Genomic DNA, 17,095 nt, shown 5'->3' with positions numbered 1-17,095 from the left:
TGATGCTGAGAGAAAACCTTGAGGTGACTGTGAACCTACTTCCCAATACTATCAGATTCCCAAGACAGGAGCAACCTAGATTTTAGGCATGCCCACACAACAGAAGTTGATATGGTACTATTACATTTTGCATTAATGATGACAGTTATCTTTGCCAAACACAGAATTTGGCAAAGGTTTGAATTAGCTTCCCTGATTAAGACCTGCAAAGAAAAAAAAAAAAAAAAAAAGCAACAGCAATTTTTCCAGCCAAAGAGCAATAACCAATGCCTGTTTCTTGTTATATTACGCTACTACAGCTGCATGCTGAGACATGTCACATTATATTAAAAACAACAAACCTGCAATCTATTTCCAGATCAGACATCAAAAAAACAACTATAACGATCAACACTCTGGGTACCTGTGAGAAAATTGATAATTTAATACCTCCAAGAGTTCTTTCAATTACACAGACACTGGTAAAAACAAGCAGCATCTCTGAACATACGCACTTCTGAAAGCCTTTCGCAGTACACAGGGACAAGATCGACTGAATGGGACTGGAAAGATGGGTACCAGCCACAGTCCTGGCAAAAGGCACTACAACCAGTAAGCAAGGAAGCTGGAAGGATGCTGTTGCATTCTTCCAAGCCCTTTCTGAGGGTAGCAGCAAGGAGGGTTTCACTGAGCCACCTTAATAATCTTAGCACAGCTTCCACCACCACGCAGACCCTGTTGGCCTCTGGAGCACAAAATGGGCTCATAGAAGACGTGCCCCACTGTGCCCTATAAAGGGAATTAGAACAGGCCAAGTGAACTGAGTCTACAGCAACAAAAGCAAGTAGGCAACTAGTCCAGACTCATAAATGATACTGCCCATGCCTAAAGGCAAGTGAAGGTGACCTCTGTCCTTCCTCTCAGTCTACCTCCTAACTAAGAAGTATTTTCCTGATCAGACTCGCTGCTTTTGGCCCTTCTGCTGCTTAGCTCACTGGAGATGCTTGTGATGGAGCTACCTGGGTACCAGTTCTCCTATGGCAAAGAACTGTGTCAGATCAACGTGGCCACACTGGCACAGGCATATTGTGGGATTAGTGCCCTGGAGGGAAAAAAAAAAAAAAAGAAGAAAAAAAAAGAGAGAGAGAGAGAAGAAAACCCCTTTCCTATCTCAGACTCAGAGCTCCTGGAGAACAATGGTACAGGAAGCCTCCCATCCACTGGGACCTACCTCAAGGAGACAAGGTCACAAAAAGAGAGAATGTCCATTTGATTTGCTGTAGCATGGGGTATAATCTACAACCTGTCTCAAATCAGTACAGCTCTTTGGAGAGAACACAAGCATGGAGCAGTGACACTGCTGCTGGTTGCCATCTAGTCCCAGCTGTCCTCCCCACCCTAAAACTTCACTTTTCTTCTTTCAAAGCCATGTGTCCAAAAAAAAATGGGCTTTTCCAAACCATTAATATGCTCCAGGAGGTTCCTTCACAAGTCTTTGATATGTGGCAGTGAAAGTTCAGTATCTAGTTGCAAAAGTGTTTTGGGAACCATGCCCCCATACTCTCATTCTCTTTGCATTACATCCTGACGGGAGAGCTGAAACCTGGGCCATGGATAAGAAGTTATCTTCAAAAAGATGTGGGATGGTTTCCCTCCAGGAACCTCTGTACCAATACTTCAGGAAAACCAGCTTTTCTCCTCCAAGCACATACTGTCTTCCAATCTTTTGGGCTAGAGACTAATGAACTCAGCCTTTCCAACAGCTAGCACATGAGCTATCCAGAGTAAATACCAGGACAGACACATGAGCTACCCATAGTAAATAGCAGGGTAGGCAAAAGCTGACTCACCTCAACCTGGAGCAGGTGTCTGTGGTCAGGAAAGGCTGTTCCACCACCATCTCTGGCTAATGGCTCACCGAGTCCTGTTTTAGCAACTAATTCAAGGCCACATTTGTGCTAATAGCCCTAACCCCAGACACAGGTTTAATTTGTTTAACATTAAATTTAGGGCTTCAGGGGCTTCTATAATGAATTTCATTAAACAGAAAAATTCTATAATGTAGTAGTTTATGATTAATTAACTGTGCATAAAAATGGTAATTATAATTATGCTCATAATTCCACTCTTATGTCATTATCATAATAATTGATCAAAATGTTTTACCCCACAAGCATTTGAAAAACTGCAGTGCAAGAGAAAAACCCTCTCAAGCCCACACCAATCACAGTTTTTGGAGGCAATCCCCAGATACTGTCTCTCCATCCCAGGACTTCTAATGCAGAAGCCTTTTGAACAGCCATTGCAAATTTACAAAAAAAAATTAAAAAAAAAAAAAGCTGTTGTTATGAAGAATAGGAAAAAGAAAAAAGCTAAAAGTCCATTTGCAGATGGAAAAACCTATTTTGGATCAGAACACAGTCAAGGAACAGACTTCAGCTTCACTTTGAAAATGGCCAGCTGCCCTACTTTTCTGCTTTCTGTGCATGGCTTCTGATCATAGGCTGCATCAAAAGCACCCATCGCCTGTTTTTGAAGATAATGGAGATTAGACTGGCGAGATCAAACAGATTAGATACGCAGCTGAATAATTATCCCTCTACCTTTATGCTTGCATCACATTACAGCCAAGGATTGGAAAGTGCTTTGAGAAGGTGTCAAAGTAGTATTGACCCAAACTGCCAGCAGCTCTAGCTCTGGAATAGAGGGATTAGACAACTGCCTATGGCAGCCAAAACCTAAATCTCCTCATTTCAGCTCTCTGCTCCAAGCCACATAAGAGGTAATGCTCTTGAACAACTCTGCTGCCTCTATTTTGGTCCTGGCTCTCCTCAGCAATATTCCTTGACAAGTTTTGGTCACGTCGTGCTTTCCTTGTGCCCTCCCTTACATCTGCTGGCTTCTCTGCTGACTCTGTGGATGACTTTAATTGGAAATCCTTAACATTCCCCAGCATCCTTACCATGGCTGCAGTGGGATGGGTCAGTTGTTCCCTAACTTCCACCAGAGCTCTGGTCACAGAGATCAGGACACTGTATTCACCAGTTTCAGTAACCCACCACAGGCAGAAGCCCACTGGAAATTCCGAAAGGTGGGCATTCACTTTGAATGACCACATGTATACCAGAAAATTGGCCATTTTTGTGTCCTGACAGACGCAGCTTGTTAGGAGCACACATCGTACATTCTTTTACTTGCGTGTTTTACAGCCAGTGTGATTGCCACTTCAGCAAATGCCTTGCTAGAGAGACGGCAAAGCAAGTTTTGCAAAACCCATGAGCACCAGCAAAAGCTGAGAATCCTTCCCCTTCCAACCCTGACCATTCTATGGTTAATGATGTCAAAGGGCCACTCTGTGGTAGTGAGTGATACCACAGAAAACAACCTGTGCCTTCCAAAGGCTTCGAGAGCAAGCAGAGGAGACAGGAGGAGCTGACACAAGGAAGCCACTCTCTGAGTGTGCCTCAGAAGCCATACAGCTTGGCAAGGCACGCCAGGAAATTCTTAACTCTCATAGGCCATGGAAACTGGGGCAAAAAACACATAGTGACACATAGATGATCATCTTTTATCTCACCATATCTTCCTTCCTTTGCCTTTCTACTCTTCTCCCTCCCGGTATCTGTTTTCCCTCTGACCCGGGCTTTATCTCCATCCATCCCAACAGCCACTGTGTCAGCCTCGCATTTTCTCCCCTTGCTCCCCTTCTAAGCAATCTTCTAGGATCACCCAGATACGTTTTCAAAGCACACAAGAGCTGCTTTCCATCACATTGGTCACCCTTCCAGCCCCACTCCAAACCATGTACACAGCTCCCTCTCCTGCTGCCTTCCAGCAAGCTCTCAGATCACTGTACAATGCTGTGGCTCTTCCCAAAGCACTGCTGTCCATCCCACACCAAAAAGCAATAAAATTGGTGGGATGAACTTCCTTGCTGTCTCCAACACATGGCAGAGGTTTGGGATGGGTTCAGCTGCCGGGATCCCTGTTGCAGAGCTCATTGGTAAAACCAGCCTCTGCAGGCACAGCTCAGAAAAGGCTTCTTCACCTCCACCATTAGTCACAGTCATCAACCTCTGTTGTCACCAGCTAATGCCAAGGCACAGCGTGCATTTATATCACTTTTCGGCACAGAACACAGCTGCCTGCTCGGGGGAGAGAGCAAGTCCACTTTCCAGTGCTAACTTGATGGATGAAGCCTCTCTCTGCAGGCTCCAGCTATGTGTGGATAGGACCAATTTATATTTTGCCTTTGGTTCAGCTTGGGCAGGAAAATATTAACTGCATCGGCAGGACAGAGAGGCTCAGACACACACTGCTGCCCATGCTCAGCGCTACATAGTGCAACCAGTGCTTTTGTGAAGTGTCGTGCAGGAGTGAGTGAGTTCACGGTCCTGAACATCAAACTAAGAGAGGAGCCTGAATTTCAACAAAGGGACAAAATATTGCAAGTCCCTACCCACTACAGATTTAACAATTCTCCTCATATCAGTTTTCTCCTGTACTTCTGAGTTTACCCTCCCCACTCCAAGGTAGAATCCACCTTTTCAAAAATAGCTACTAGACAGTTAAGTGGGCATCCCTGTTAATTCAGGTCCCACTGTTGGATTGTGACTGCTTCCACCCACATGCTGAAGTTCTTGGGGGGAAAAAAACCACAAAATGTCATCCTTTCCCAGCAAGGAGACTGTTGGTGAGCAGAGATGAACAACTCATCAGTCTCCTGCCAGCTGTGTTTTCAATCATAACCTTAAAAGATCAAGCAACGGGATGTGCCTGGGGAATCCCAGGGCTCCATCTGCACTGCTGAGACCCCAGATGCACTGTGAGCCTCTCTGCAGTTCCTAGCAGTGTCATCTTGGCACTAAGGGGGCCATTTCACATGCATCTGACCTGACACAACCCCTCCCACCACCACCACTGCCCAAGCTGCCTCCTGAGGAACTGCAAGGGGCAGTAGATCAGCCAGCAAGTCTTGCTGCCTGAAGAACACCCTGATGTTTCCCAGAATTAAAATACCTTGAAATGCTCGGGGACTGCAGCTGAAAACCAATGCGTCTACCCGCCCCCAGACTGTCTTATCCCTACAAAGCAGTAACCTGACTTGTACTGGCAGTAGTCTCAGCAGAAAACCAAGCAGGGCAACTGCTGTAAAGCAACAGAATTCTGCTCACATTTTAGGTCTAGCCATTCCGGCAAGTATAATGGTTAAAGTCTAAAATCCAGGGTTTGGGTTTCCCAGACCTGCCTTCAATATATGTTGCTCCCCTGCCTTCCCCAGTGCTGAAAGCATCACCTTGATCTGGAGGGACATCTTCAGTGGGCTGGGGCAGGCTCCTCGTGGGGAACAGACTGGGAGTTTCCCACATCCCCGGGGCTTGTTTGCACTAAAATAGCAACTAATCTTTTGCATCACAGCTCACAAATTATCAGATTTGTGATATCAGAGTTTAAAAAGTCTCTGTAGAGTAACTGGAAATTAGCAGCAAGGGTTCTTCTCCTGAGGCTACACCTGGGTCAACACCACTAGGTTATTCCTCCATGCTCCAGCAGTCCAAGGCTCCAGAACAGCTTCAGAGGCAGCAATTCTGCATTCAGGCTTTGGCTGAGGCTTCCAATTATTTTCAATTAAAAGTTGGGTGATGCAGGTGCACAAGAGATCACAGGAATACCTGACAGCAGTCCACTGGTCCAACCCATCTGGCAGCTGTGCCCATACAGCCTTCAAATGTTTGGATGAATACGGAACCAGCTGGACAGCCAGAGCTGCACCCTGCGTTGTCAGGACAGTAGCGCCTTTCCTCCCTCACATGGCAGACCCAAACACTTACCCGCAGGGCTCTGCTGCTTTGTTGGATTCCCAGAACAATTCTTTAAAGATGTCCAAGACCTTGTTATACCAACAAAACTGCCTGCATCAACCATCTGTGATGGGCTGCATGAAGCAAGATATTAATCACTCACCAGGAAAAACCAGAATATCTGTCAAGTGGGTTGCAGAGGAGTACGGCTTGCCGGGACGATCAGTCTGTAACGGCAGCAGCTGCTGTAGCTGTGCTTTGCAAGTGCATCTGGCTATTGCAATCCTCCAGGAGCTCTCTGATTTTGAGAACTACACTGCAAATTGATCCCAGTCACCATTTCAGAGTACCAGCAATTTGCTAATATTTTATGTGGCAAAGCTCCCTGTTCTGCATGTTCACTGCAAGTTCTCAGGTGTGACATATAGTTTAGAAAAAAAAAAAAAAAGACAGTTAATATGGAAATATATCAAGCAAGAGTAGTTTAATAGGACTGAAGAACAACCCAATACCATGCTGAAGGCAGCAGTTTTGCTCCAGTAAATGTGCCAGGAAAGCTCTCTGCTTGCATAACAGGAAAGAAGTCCAAAATGCAGATCCACACAATCTTTGTACAGCCACTACAAACCAAAAATGAGCAAAGGCTTTCTGTTGACATGAGCTTTCAACCATGAAGTCCTCTTGGTTCCTAAAGATTTGCTGTGGACATGTCCAGGTCTACCATGACTTTGGCAGGACTGAGCAGTTCAACACATCCCTGAGCAATTCACAACTGGGGAGGAAGCTGCAGCATCTTCTCCCTCTCTTTAGCCCAGAGCACAGGGTCAGAGCTCTCCCAGAGATCTCATAAAATGGGTTCATTTTCTGAGGAAACTACAATTTGCTTCTTCCTCATCACTGCATAGGCATCCTATGCACAAGGTATTCCAGGGACTGGATTTTGGAGATGCTGAACCCTTTTTGCTTTGCCTTATTAACCTGGAAGCCTTACACTAAGGGTCTGGCCCAGAGATTTGGGCAAGAGACCCTTGCTGTAGTTTCTATACCAGTAAATGGCTAAGGAATTCACACTGGGTAAGTTCAAACAGCATCTTTCAGTAAGCGTGTCAGTGCCTCCTTCAAGGTATGGCATTCCTCAGGATGATGAGGTTGATAAAGGGGTGCATCTCCTGCACCCCAGACCCCTGCCTACAAAGGGTAAACCTGTTCTCTATCTGTGCGGGGTGCAGAGATGTTCATCAAGGAGAGGAAGATCCTCACACAACCCAGAGCATCTCTGGCAGATAAATACTAACCCAAGTCACACTCCTGGCAAGGCTCAGCCTGCCTGCAATTGACAGGTCTAATTTCTGTTTGTGTCTCACAACTATAGCTCTAGAGAGTATTTAAAGATCCATGACCTTAAATTCACCCCTCCTCCAATACAAAGCTAATTTTAGACATGAGAAACAAGAGCAAGGTGCCCAACTCAGACGGAAGATGCCCCAAAAGCTCAGTCGGGTACCAGATGGGTGAGAGGGGACAGATGCTGAATGTTGAGACTAAGTGTCTTCCATGGGCTTTGATCAGGTGTTTGTAGGAGAGACACTACACATTGCTGTTCTATGCAGCATATATATTCATCATCATCATCGTGGGCACATCGAATCCCTCTAACAGTAATCCAACATGACAACTGTGCTCAAAGCCAGCAATTCCTCATGCCTGCGTGGTCCCTGGCAAAGTCACTGCCAGCACAAACGGGAAATTAGCTGGCAGGTGACTGCCACAAGTATGTCGGGAACATCATCAGTTGCAACCTTGAAGTCTTGAAAAAATAAGTTTGTCCTTCAAAATCAGAAAGTGGTTTGCTTTCGAGACAGTCTGTTCCAACACGGTCACACGCTGCAGGGGAAAGCGCAATGAAAGCCACAGTGCAACCCTGCCCTTCCTGGGAGGCCTCACCTCCACCAAAGAGCTTGCAGCACTGCCTGCACAGAGCCCAAAGCAGTTGGTGTGGCAAGGAAAACTGGATTTTGCAGTATTACACATCTTCTAGACCTTCTTATTCTAATAAAAAATAGTATCTTCTACCTTTTCTTTGTAAAGCTATCCTCAAAGTGTGAATTTAAATACATGCACTTAAACAGCAAAACACAGAGTGCAGCTTCCAAAATACCTCCACTGCCTTCCTTACCCTTGCAGGCACAAAGCAAGCAGAAGGAAACATGCATCTAGGTTGTTAAACTGCTCTGTTAGCTAACCCAACCTACGACAGAGAGGGGGCTGCAATGGAGTTGGACAACTGACCGTACAGTTTGACTCCAGGCTGTAGACACCCTATTGCATGTGAAGGTACAACCATTCCCCATCAAGATACAGAGACATCCTGGGGTGTGGTTATGTGACCCAGGGGAAAAAAAATCCTCCCAGAACTGTTATGAATACTTACAATAACCTCTCGTGAGCAAGTGTCACCAGCTCCACTCTTAGCCAACGTGGAGATTGGTCTTCCTTGCTGCTGAAGCTGCTGGTGGTAGACAAGACCCAGCTTCAGTCTCAGCAGGTAGTAGGCATCCTAGGAAAAGCTGAAGGTCTGTCCTGCACAGTGCCTCAACGTACCAGGATAAAAGGGGAACAACCTCTGAAACAAGCCAGCACGCTTTGTAGTCTGCCCATGAAGATGTGAAACAGGTCAGATTTTAGATCCCACAACTGAAGATACCATAAAAATCTCTTCTAAGTGACCACAGATAAACTGCTGTTCTGAAACCATAAACTTTAGTACATGTGAGTAAATACACTATTTGACTCATTCCACAGGCTGCTTTCATAAGTAAAGTCCAAAACTGAATTCTTGAAAGAGTAAAGTTTTATATACTTTTTTTTTCCTTTGTCTCCTCCATTACTCTTACCAACTGTCAAAGCAAGTGACAATTTTAGTGTTGTGAGGTATTTAAAACCTGGATGAGCAATAAAAGCCACTAAAGCACTAATACAGCCATTTTGGTGCAAAAGCCATCCTGGATTACAGCTGCAGATCCTCTGGGACTTTGTATCCCCTGATGAACCGAAAAAACACCAAAGGAGACCTCAGGCTTGTCTTCTGGGTGACTAACAGCACACCCATGCAGGAATGTCCTGCTTTAGGTCAAGCCCCATTTAACACATCCATGCTCATCACTGCTACTGCATTCGTTCAGCTGTCAGCTTTTCAAGCCATGGAGAAGTCGGCAAGTGTCACAGTCAAATCTTGATCACATTAGGGGTTGATTGGCTCATTTTGGTTTACTCTTGGTTTGTAGGCTGTGAGAGCTTCTCTACTCAGGGCAGGTGCCAATGCCAGATGCTGGTGCTCCCAAGGGATGCGTGGGAGCAGATGTCTGGGGGTTTGTAATCACTGCAAGTCTGATTGTTTGAGTGGGATTTATTTATATCCTATAGTCAATGTATTTCCTGAAACAGACAGAGGCTTGATAGCTGGGTAACAGCACCATCTCTGCCTGCAACTCAGATCAAGCACAAGACCTTTTATTTGAGAAATACTTGAACTTTAAGAAGCCTCTGAAAGAGATTTTGGCGGCAGCATTAAGCAACAGGGCACTGCCTCTGCCTCGTGGGCAGGAGAGAGCTGGCCAAGAGAGACCGTGAGAAAGGACTTCAGCAACTCAAGTGGATGTGTCTCAGATCAAAAGAAGTGCTATGTTTTAGTTGAATACCTGAATCTGTGCCTAATAAGGTATTATTTCTCGAGATGCCACAAAGTGTCACCTCTGCCTCATTTTAAGTATAAACCACCCCAAATGTTTCTATTGCTTTTTGTTATAAAACAGATCGTTTCAACAATCTCAAAACACCACTGGGGGGGGTGGAAAATAGCATATATTTAAAGTATAGAGTAATTCTGGCATAAAAACAAATAAGACAGAATTTACTGCGAATATAGCTAGGCTGGAAATTAGAAGAATGTTTCTAACCATTAAAGCAGTGAAAATCTGTAACAGCCTTTCTGTGAAGAGTAGCAGAGTCAAAACACAGACCTCGGCATTTTTATTTTTTTTTAAAAGGATTATGTGACACAGTCTCCTTGGCAGAGATACTGGAGCCAGGGATCCAGAAGGGAAGGATGTTCCCACGAGTTCCCTCCACAGGCAAACACCAGCTCCACAGTAACCATAGGACCAGTAGCTGCCCATCAGCCCTACACACTGCATGTAAGTAGATACACACAGTATACTGTATTTACACTGTGTATCTAACCAGAAACAGCACCCGATATCACTCTTCACATTTCCACTGCCTAAAGGGAGTTACGTGGCAGTGGCACCTACTTTTTCCCCTCTCCATACTACTGGGAGCCCTGGATGCCCAGCCCATATGTGCTCTCTAAACTATAATCCTCTACAGCCAAGGGAGTGCTCTACCAGTATCCAAAGCTTCAGGGGCATTTCTATCCTTCCCAAGGTGTTTGCAAGACACGGGCCTGTAAGTACCAAATTTAATTAGTCATTTTCATGGGAAGTGCAGAAATCCTGGGGCGGGTGTTATAACTTTAGATCCACAAGTAAGTTAAGTCAATAAGGTTGTGCAATAGCTTTTGCAAGTAGCCTACAAAAGGGAATCCTCCTTTCAAAACTCACAGAGCGTGATCAGTTCTTCTCTTCCAAATGTCTTTAAGGTGAGCTAAAAAATTACTTGAACACTCCCTAAAAGCCACAAAGACTATGCAGAAGGGTCCAGCAGGCATCTGCTTGAAATGAATGATACTTCTAAAATATTCTGATTTCTCACTAAACTGTCAAAGGGAGCAAAAGCACAGACCACAAGACTGAAATGCAATGGGAAAACATCACCTACAACTTCAGTCACAGTGGTGTTTGATCTGGCCACACGTGGCACATCACTCCATGCTTCCTGAGCATCCTTGAAGGAAACCGTACATAAAACAAGATCAAGCTGGTCAAGATCTTCCATTTGACCTGTAACCACAAACTGGTGGGAAAAGCCTGTTCTGTTTCCTTAAGGACAACTGTCATCACAGTATTTACGTACATTATCACCAGCTATTTCTCCAAGATGAAAATATATTTTAAAGAACGTACTATTTGAAGTAGGTAACTAGAAACTTTCTGGCTCTTTTCCTTTCTGCAAATGCTCCATATATTCTTGCATGTCAGGGTAAGGGGCTGTACATTTAATGAACTGACAGGTCTGGGAAGCCCAAGAGCCCCGGGCACAGCCCCAGGGCTCTCATACCTGCCACATGCAGACCGGAGGAGCAGCAGACCAGGGACCTTCACCTCCTGAACGTGAGCAGTGACACAACCGGACTTTCTCCACTTTCCTTCCCAGGGAAAGGGATGCCAGAGTCACTTTCCCCTGCAGAGCCTGCCTTAGCAGGCAAGATTATGGCTTTGACGTATTATCCACTGTAGAGGCACAGCATGGTGAACATGACTGAAAACTGAGCTGTCTGTCTAGACAGTGTAGTCTGAGCAACAATGATTCCAAAGGGAAAGGCCATAAACACTCTCATCCTAGAAGAAGCCATTACCACAGAAATAAACCCATTCCATATAAATTGGGCCCAATTCTAAACCAGCTTGTGCTCCAAACTGTAAAGCTCTTCTGAACTAGTAATATCATCCCTATTCACGAAACACTGAAACAAAGCACTCTGAACAAAACGGCTTTGGCAGCTCTGCCACAGAAAAAGCTGTTCTCCACTATTCCCTGGTGGGACCCTCCTCTCTGCAGAGAGGCTTTGTACGTGAAGCCGAGCTGCAGGAAGCACTCTCAGCAGACAGACTCACAAGTGAGATGCTGCAAGTGGCTCATTCCAGCTGCTAACAGCAAGGCCATTGAGCAAGGGTGGCACGTTAAATCCCAGGGCTGCGGCAGATAGACGCTGTGCAGGTTGCCATTTGCACCAAACCCTGCCCACTTCATTCATGCAAAGGTCTCCTGGACATTAGCAAGGGCTGCCCCCATGTGTCCCCAAGCTTTTCTTCTAGAATTTACAGTCATAAAAGCAGGAAAGCACTCATTCTAAGCTACTGAATATTTATTGCTCATAAGTGATTGGAAAAAATCTGAAGGCATCCTACTTTTGAATGTGCAAATCTGGTACATTGGTAGACTCCATTTTACTAGTGTGCTGTTTGGATTTTGATGAGCCACGTCTCAGGCGTTAGGTTCTGGGAATGTGTATGAAGTCATGCATATGGATTTTGTATGGAGGCATTGAAGCCAGCCAGCCACCTACAGTAAGGCACATCGCTGTTCGTGCAGTCCGACCTCCAGCAGAGGTAAGACAGACATGCATGACCCCTGGGAAAAGTCTCCTGTTCTCAGGGACCTGGGGCTTCCCAGGACTGAGGCCGTACCATTTAATGACAGTGATCATGTTGGAGAAGCCTCCTCCTACACTGGGATTGTCCTGTGCTCTCCCACCTAATACCACAAGATTCAGTTTTCTCTGCCAGTATTTCCTATCTCTAGCTCTTCTCTACTGCTCAGGAAAATCCACGCCGTCTTCTTTTCCTTCCCTTAATTTTTTTTCCTCCACGGGAGAGAATATTCTCTACTAATTAGAGAACTGAACCGCAAGCCACTGGTTTTGGATTTCACTCCTGACTAAACTACTAATCATGGGCAGCTCTGACTCCTCTCCCAACCTTTGTCTCTTTTTGTCCATGTGGACCACCCATTAACACACAAAATTCAGGTATTCATCCTAAGCAACTCTCCAAAATTCTTTTATTAATGGGAAGATAATGATAATTCCATGAGATAACATGTTCTGCTAAGATAAGAATTGCTCTCCATATTTGTCTCCACTAGTTATAAAAGGAAATTGATGGCTGGTTTACACTAAAACCTGAACTAAATATGGCTGAGGTGAGTCACATCCTTCTTGGGTATTTCTATGGCACCTGCCCTAATGGGACTTCCCATTTCAATTGTAACCTCTGGCTGCTGCAGGAGCACTGTGGTGAATGCCAAATTCTGGGTACTCAGCTCCACCTTCCTGCAACCTGTGGAAGCTGCTCTACACAGCAAGGCGTCCTTCCTGCCTCCAAGTAATTTCTTCAGTGATTTCACTATCTATGCTACTGAGGTACACATCTGGTAGAGCTCTTCTGTATTAAAAGTATTTTAAAATGCCTGTTTCTGTTTCCTCTCTCCCAAGCCATGGGAAAGCTTCAGCATCCAAAGGTTCTGGAAACCAGCTCCCAGCTCCAGAAAAGTTAAAATTTTGCTAATGTCAGCACCAAAAGCATGGTAGGCCTGTTGCAAGTCAGCAATCAGGAAATTTTATGCTGATGAGACACTACCCTACCAAGACCAAAAGCTCTCTGTTCATTGAGATGACTAATCTGGCCACCCTGCTGCTGTTGCTCAGCCTCTTCCCAAAGCCATTGCAGACCTTCCAGCCTACAGCAAAGCACCTGAGAAGATTATTTAATTTTTTTTAACATAAATCTCAGCTTTTTAAAAGATAATGCTTGAGCACCTGCTCCCGCAGGCAGCACAGAGCCATTCACCTTTGAAACAGCATCTAAACCTGCTGTGTAAAGCTGTATTTCACAGACTTTATTACACATTTCTTTTTCATCACCAAGATTCAGTTATCTGATGCCTTCTTATGGGTACCGAAAGCAGAAGAGGGTTGAAAGAGCTGAGAGACAAGTGACTACTACATTAGCTGGGAAATGAGGACACTGCAAAAGAAAATACAAGGCCTATGGCAGAAAGACAAATATGCGTGGGAAACTAGCAGAGAGAATAAAAGAAGGTGATGCACTAGATAAAGACAGGAAAGGGAAAGGGGAGGAAATCTTTGAAATTACTTGAAAGTAAAGATGGGATGTTTAGAAGTGTGGAGGAAGGAGGCAACAGCAAAACACATTAATATTGTTATTGGGAAGCTGCCAAGGCATCGCAAGAAGTGGGTCAGGTAGGAGAGGAACACATCAGAGCAGCTACTATATCGCAGTGTAGGGGGACTGCAGTAAAAAGGAGAGGAGGAACCGTGGTAGACCTTAGGGGAGGAGACCAGATCTGGGTCCTCCTGCAGTCAGCATGGGAAAACAAGAAAGGGCATTTGAGATCAAAAAGAGAGAAATATATATATATATTTAAAAATCAAATAAGGAAGGTGAGGAGCATTTAGGAAGCAACACCTGGCGAAGCTCTGTACACCCTTCCACAGCATTTCCAGGCAAGTCTGAGATGTGCTATAGGAAGAGGCAGTTCTCTAGTGAAAAGCAGGTAAACAAGTGTTTGGCACAAGAACTAGCAACATGAGGGGATAAGATGTCTCCTCAGGACAGGGTTAGAGAAAAAAATCATGGGCAAAGGGCATTATATGTTTGCATGTGTATACATACATATAAGTGTGTATATATGTACATACATGGGTGTATGTGTCTGTATGAGAAACTTTAAATATGTAACGTTTGAACAATATTAATATTTAATATATAAAAAATATTATACACTATAAAATCCTGAAGCCAGCAGATCTAGGAGGAATTTTGCAATCAACTCAGCAAGGTCAGGATTTTCCTCACCTGGATAAGACACTAGATTTTTCCCTTCTACAGGGCATCTCCCGAAAAAGAACTAACCTACCTCAGGATGACCTGTTGGAACAGCATTTCTTTGAGATCCTCCACCATCATGTTTCAAGACATAGACCTTCAGTGAGCACATGCCACCTTTCCACGCAGCTTTGGCTCCTCTGCTCACCCTTCAGCTCCCAGTCTTTGGCCCACGCAGGTACACTGCATCACATGGACACGTCTGTTCTGCCCACTCCGCTCACCTCCAGGCCAGCAGGATCACAAGCCAGCAGGATTCCTTAGCGCCCCGCCCCCCCCCCCTTCCAGTCTATACTGCTAAGGTATTGATCCCAGACACACACCAGATAGTCTGTATTCAAGTATCCGTCACCCAAAAGATGGAGGCAGCTTGATTCCTATCTTTGTGCACTTTATTTTGTATTCTTTGACAGATCCGCACTTAGAGTGACTCAACAGTCCCATTTAGACACCTGCTGCAAATTACAAGTTAAAAAAAAAAATATCTCTGAATATTGCACAGCAATTAAGAAAAAGACCAGGGCAACAAGTAATTGAAGGCAACCTGATCTTCCCTTACAGCTGGCACCCTCTGCCCATCTGTCCAGATGAGGAGGGCAGAAGAGGCCATCTCCACACATACAGCCTTAGCAAGGGGCATTCCTTCTCATTACAAAGGAAGGGAGATTTACCTGCCTTTGAGAATCTACCGATGGAAACAACAGTTTTTTTAGCATCTCCAGAGGTGTGAAACCTCCATTACCCTGATTACCACTTCAGAGAATACGTAGTGAATGCCTATCAACATTTAAGGGATTTAAAAAGTTCTTCTCAGGTTAAATTTGCATCCTTCACCACTCTTCTGCTGTTAGTGTGAAAAGTTTCTGCTTTTCTTCTGTGCAGGGATGAGGGGGCCAGGTGGGCACTGCTCCAAGGCTTCCAGGGTAACATAAAAATATCATCCAGGCCTATTTGGTGAACTGATAATCTTAAAAAGAAATTTCATTTGTCATCGTTGAATGAAAATGAAATCTCCAGAGGCCACAGAACCTAATAGGCAATATTTAGAAATTGAGGCTGAAAATTAAGGCTGTCTTGCGGAAATTATTTCTGCATGGCTTTAACATATTTCTTCATGAAATTTAATGTCACCTATAAGGGCATTCAGTGACTAGATTTTGTTATTATTTACAGCCCATTATCTAAAGTACAACACACATAATAACTCCATACAGAATATGAGTATTTAACAGTAGTCAATGAATAAAACTGTCAGCTCACCGTGCCTTACCATCGTCGGTGTCTTTGCAGAATAATGGGACATCACGAGGTATGAAAACATTGAGCTTCATTATCCGAAAGGAGAATGCTTTCAACTCAGCAAGCGATAAAGTGAGAAGTATGACGGTATAAATAACCCACTTAATAGTACCGTCATAAAACACACCATCCTAATTAGCACCACTGCCAGTCCTGCCTGAGCTATGCTGCATGCTGGGGATGAGCTCCTGGGTTCAAGCAAGGCCCATGGTGAGTGAGATTTGCTTTGTATACAGCACGTCTGCTCTTGGTATCATCATGCTTTTAGCCATCATGTTCTTTTGAACATTTATTATTTGCCCTTGGTTAATGCCATCTGGTTTCTCTGTCCCTTCCCCTGTCACATCCTGCCATCTGGTCCTTTTCTAACCCATAATCACTGGTGGAGGGTCTCTACATGTCCCATTTCACATACAGATTTATATGTACATACAAGCTCCTCCACCCAGCCCCTTCCACATCTCACACTACGTGTAGTTGTCTTCACCAGTCTCCCTGTAAAGATCCGGTGCTCAAAAAGACCAAGTAGCACAAGGCACAGAACAGGGAAGGTAATCCATGACAAACCTGAGTCAGAGCCTAAGCAGATCAAAGGGATGCTTTCCAAGCAGTAGGACAAAGTATGGCTTTGTCCCTTCTCAGATGTTATGACTGTTCCATACACAAACTCCGAGGATCACCCTCTGCTTGCAAAGTGATGGAGGCTCTGTGAGAGAGCGCATGCCATACAGCCCCACGCAGCCATGCCGCTGAAGTCGTGTGGGATGCACAGCCGCGCCTATGAGAGGGAACTCTCTTTCACTCCTCCAATGTTTTTTCTCAAACTCACTAAAGCTCCTACCTACAGGCAGAAAGACATTTTGGCAGAATAAAAGTGATGACAAATATAAATTCACAGCAGTAGCTCCACAGTTGAATTTGGATGCATCAAGAATAAAAAAAAAAAAGTCACAAGCATGGGAAGGTGTCAACATGTCTTCCCTTCCATGTTTCCAAACAACATAAATGTTTACATTTAGGTGGAAGTCAGCTTTTCCCCCCACTCATGCTGAGCTGCAGCTTCCCTTCAATATCTAACTGTGCTATCATGACTATTTCCTCCCCTCCCTCACTACAACATTTGCCAAGGGTTCCCTTCAACCCTTTGTGTAGGCTGCTGTTCTCAGTGGGCTCCACTTAAAGAATGGAAGAAACCCTTCTTGAACTTCATTTCCATTCTTCTGGCAGATACTTTCAAATTGGCTACGGCATTGCCTTACAGTCTAAACCAAGAGGTTGGAGTACAATTGCCTTCTCCTGTCCCATCTACGAATCAAAGTGTGCTGTTCTCAAATCTAGGAATTTTTTTTTGAAATTACATCTCCCTCCATTTCACTGAAAAAACCCAAATCTCTCAGTGAGACCCTGCTACCAGTCAGTATGCTATAGGAT

This window comes from Falco peregrinus, chromosome 1 (assembly GCF_023634155.1).
Source record: "Falco peregrinus isolate bFalPer1 chromosome 1, bFalPer1.pri, whole genome shotgun sequence".
In the NCBI taxonomy this organism is placed as follows: domain Eukaryota; kingdom Metazoa; phylum Chordata; class Aves; order Falconiformes; family Falconidae; genus Falco; species Falco peregrinus.
The sequence above is the reverse complement of the archived record's forward strand: the minus strand, read 5'-3'. Positions refer to the sequence as shown.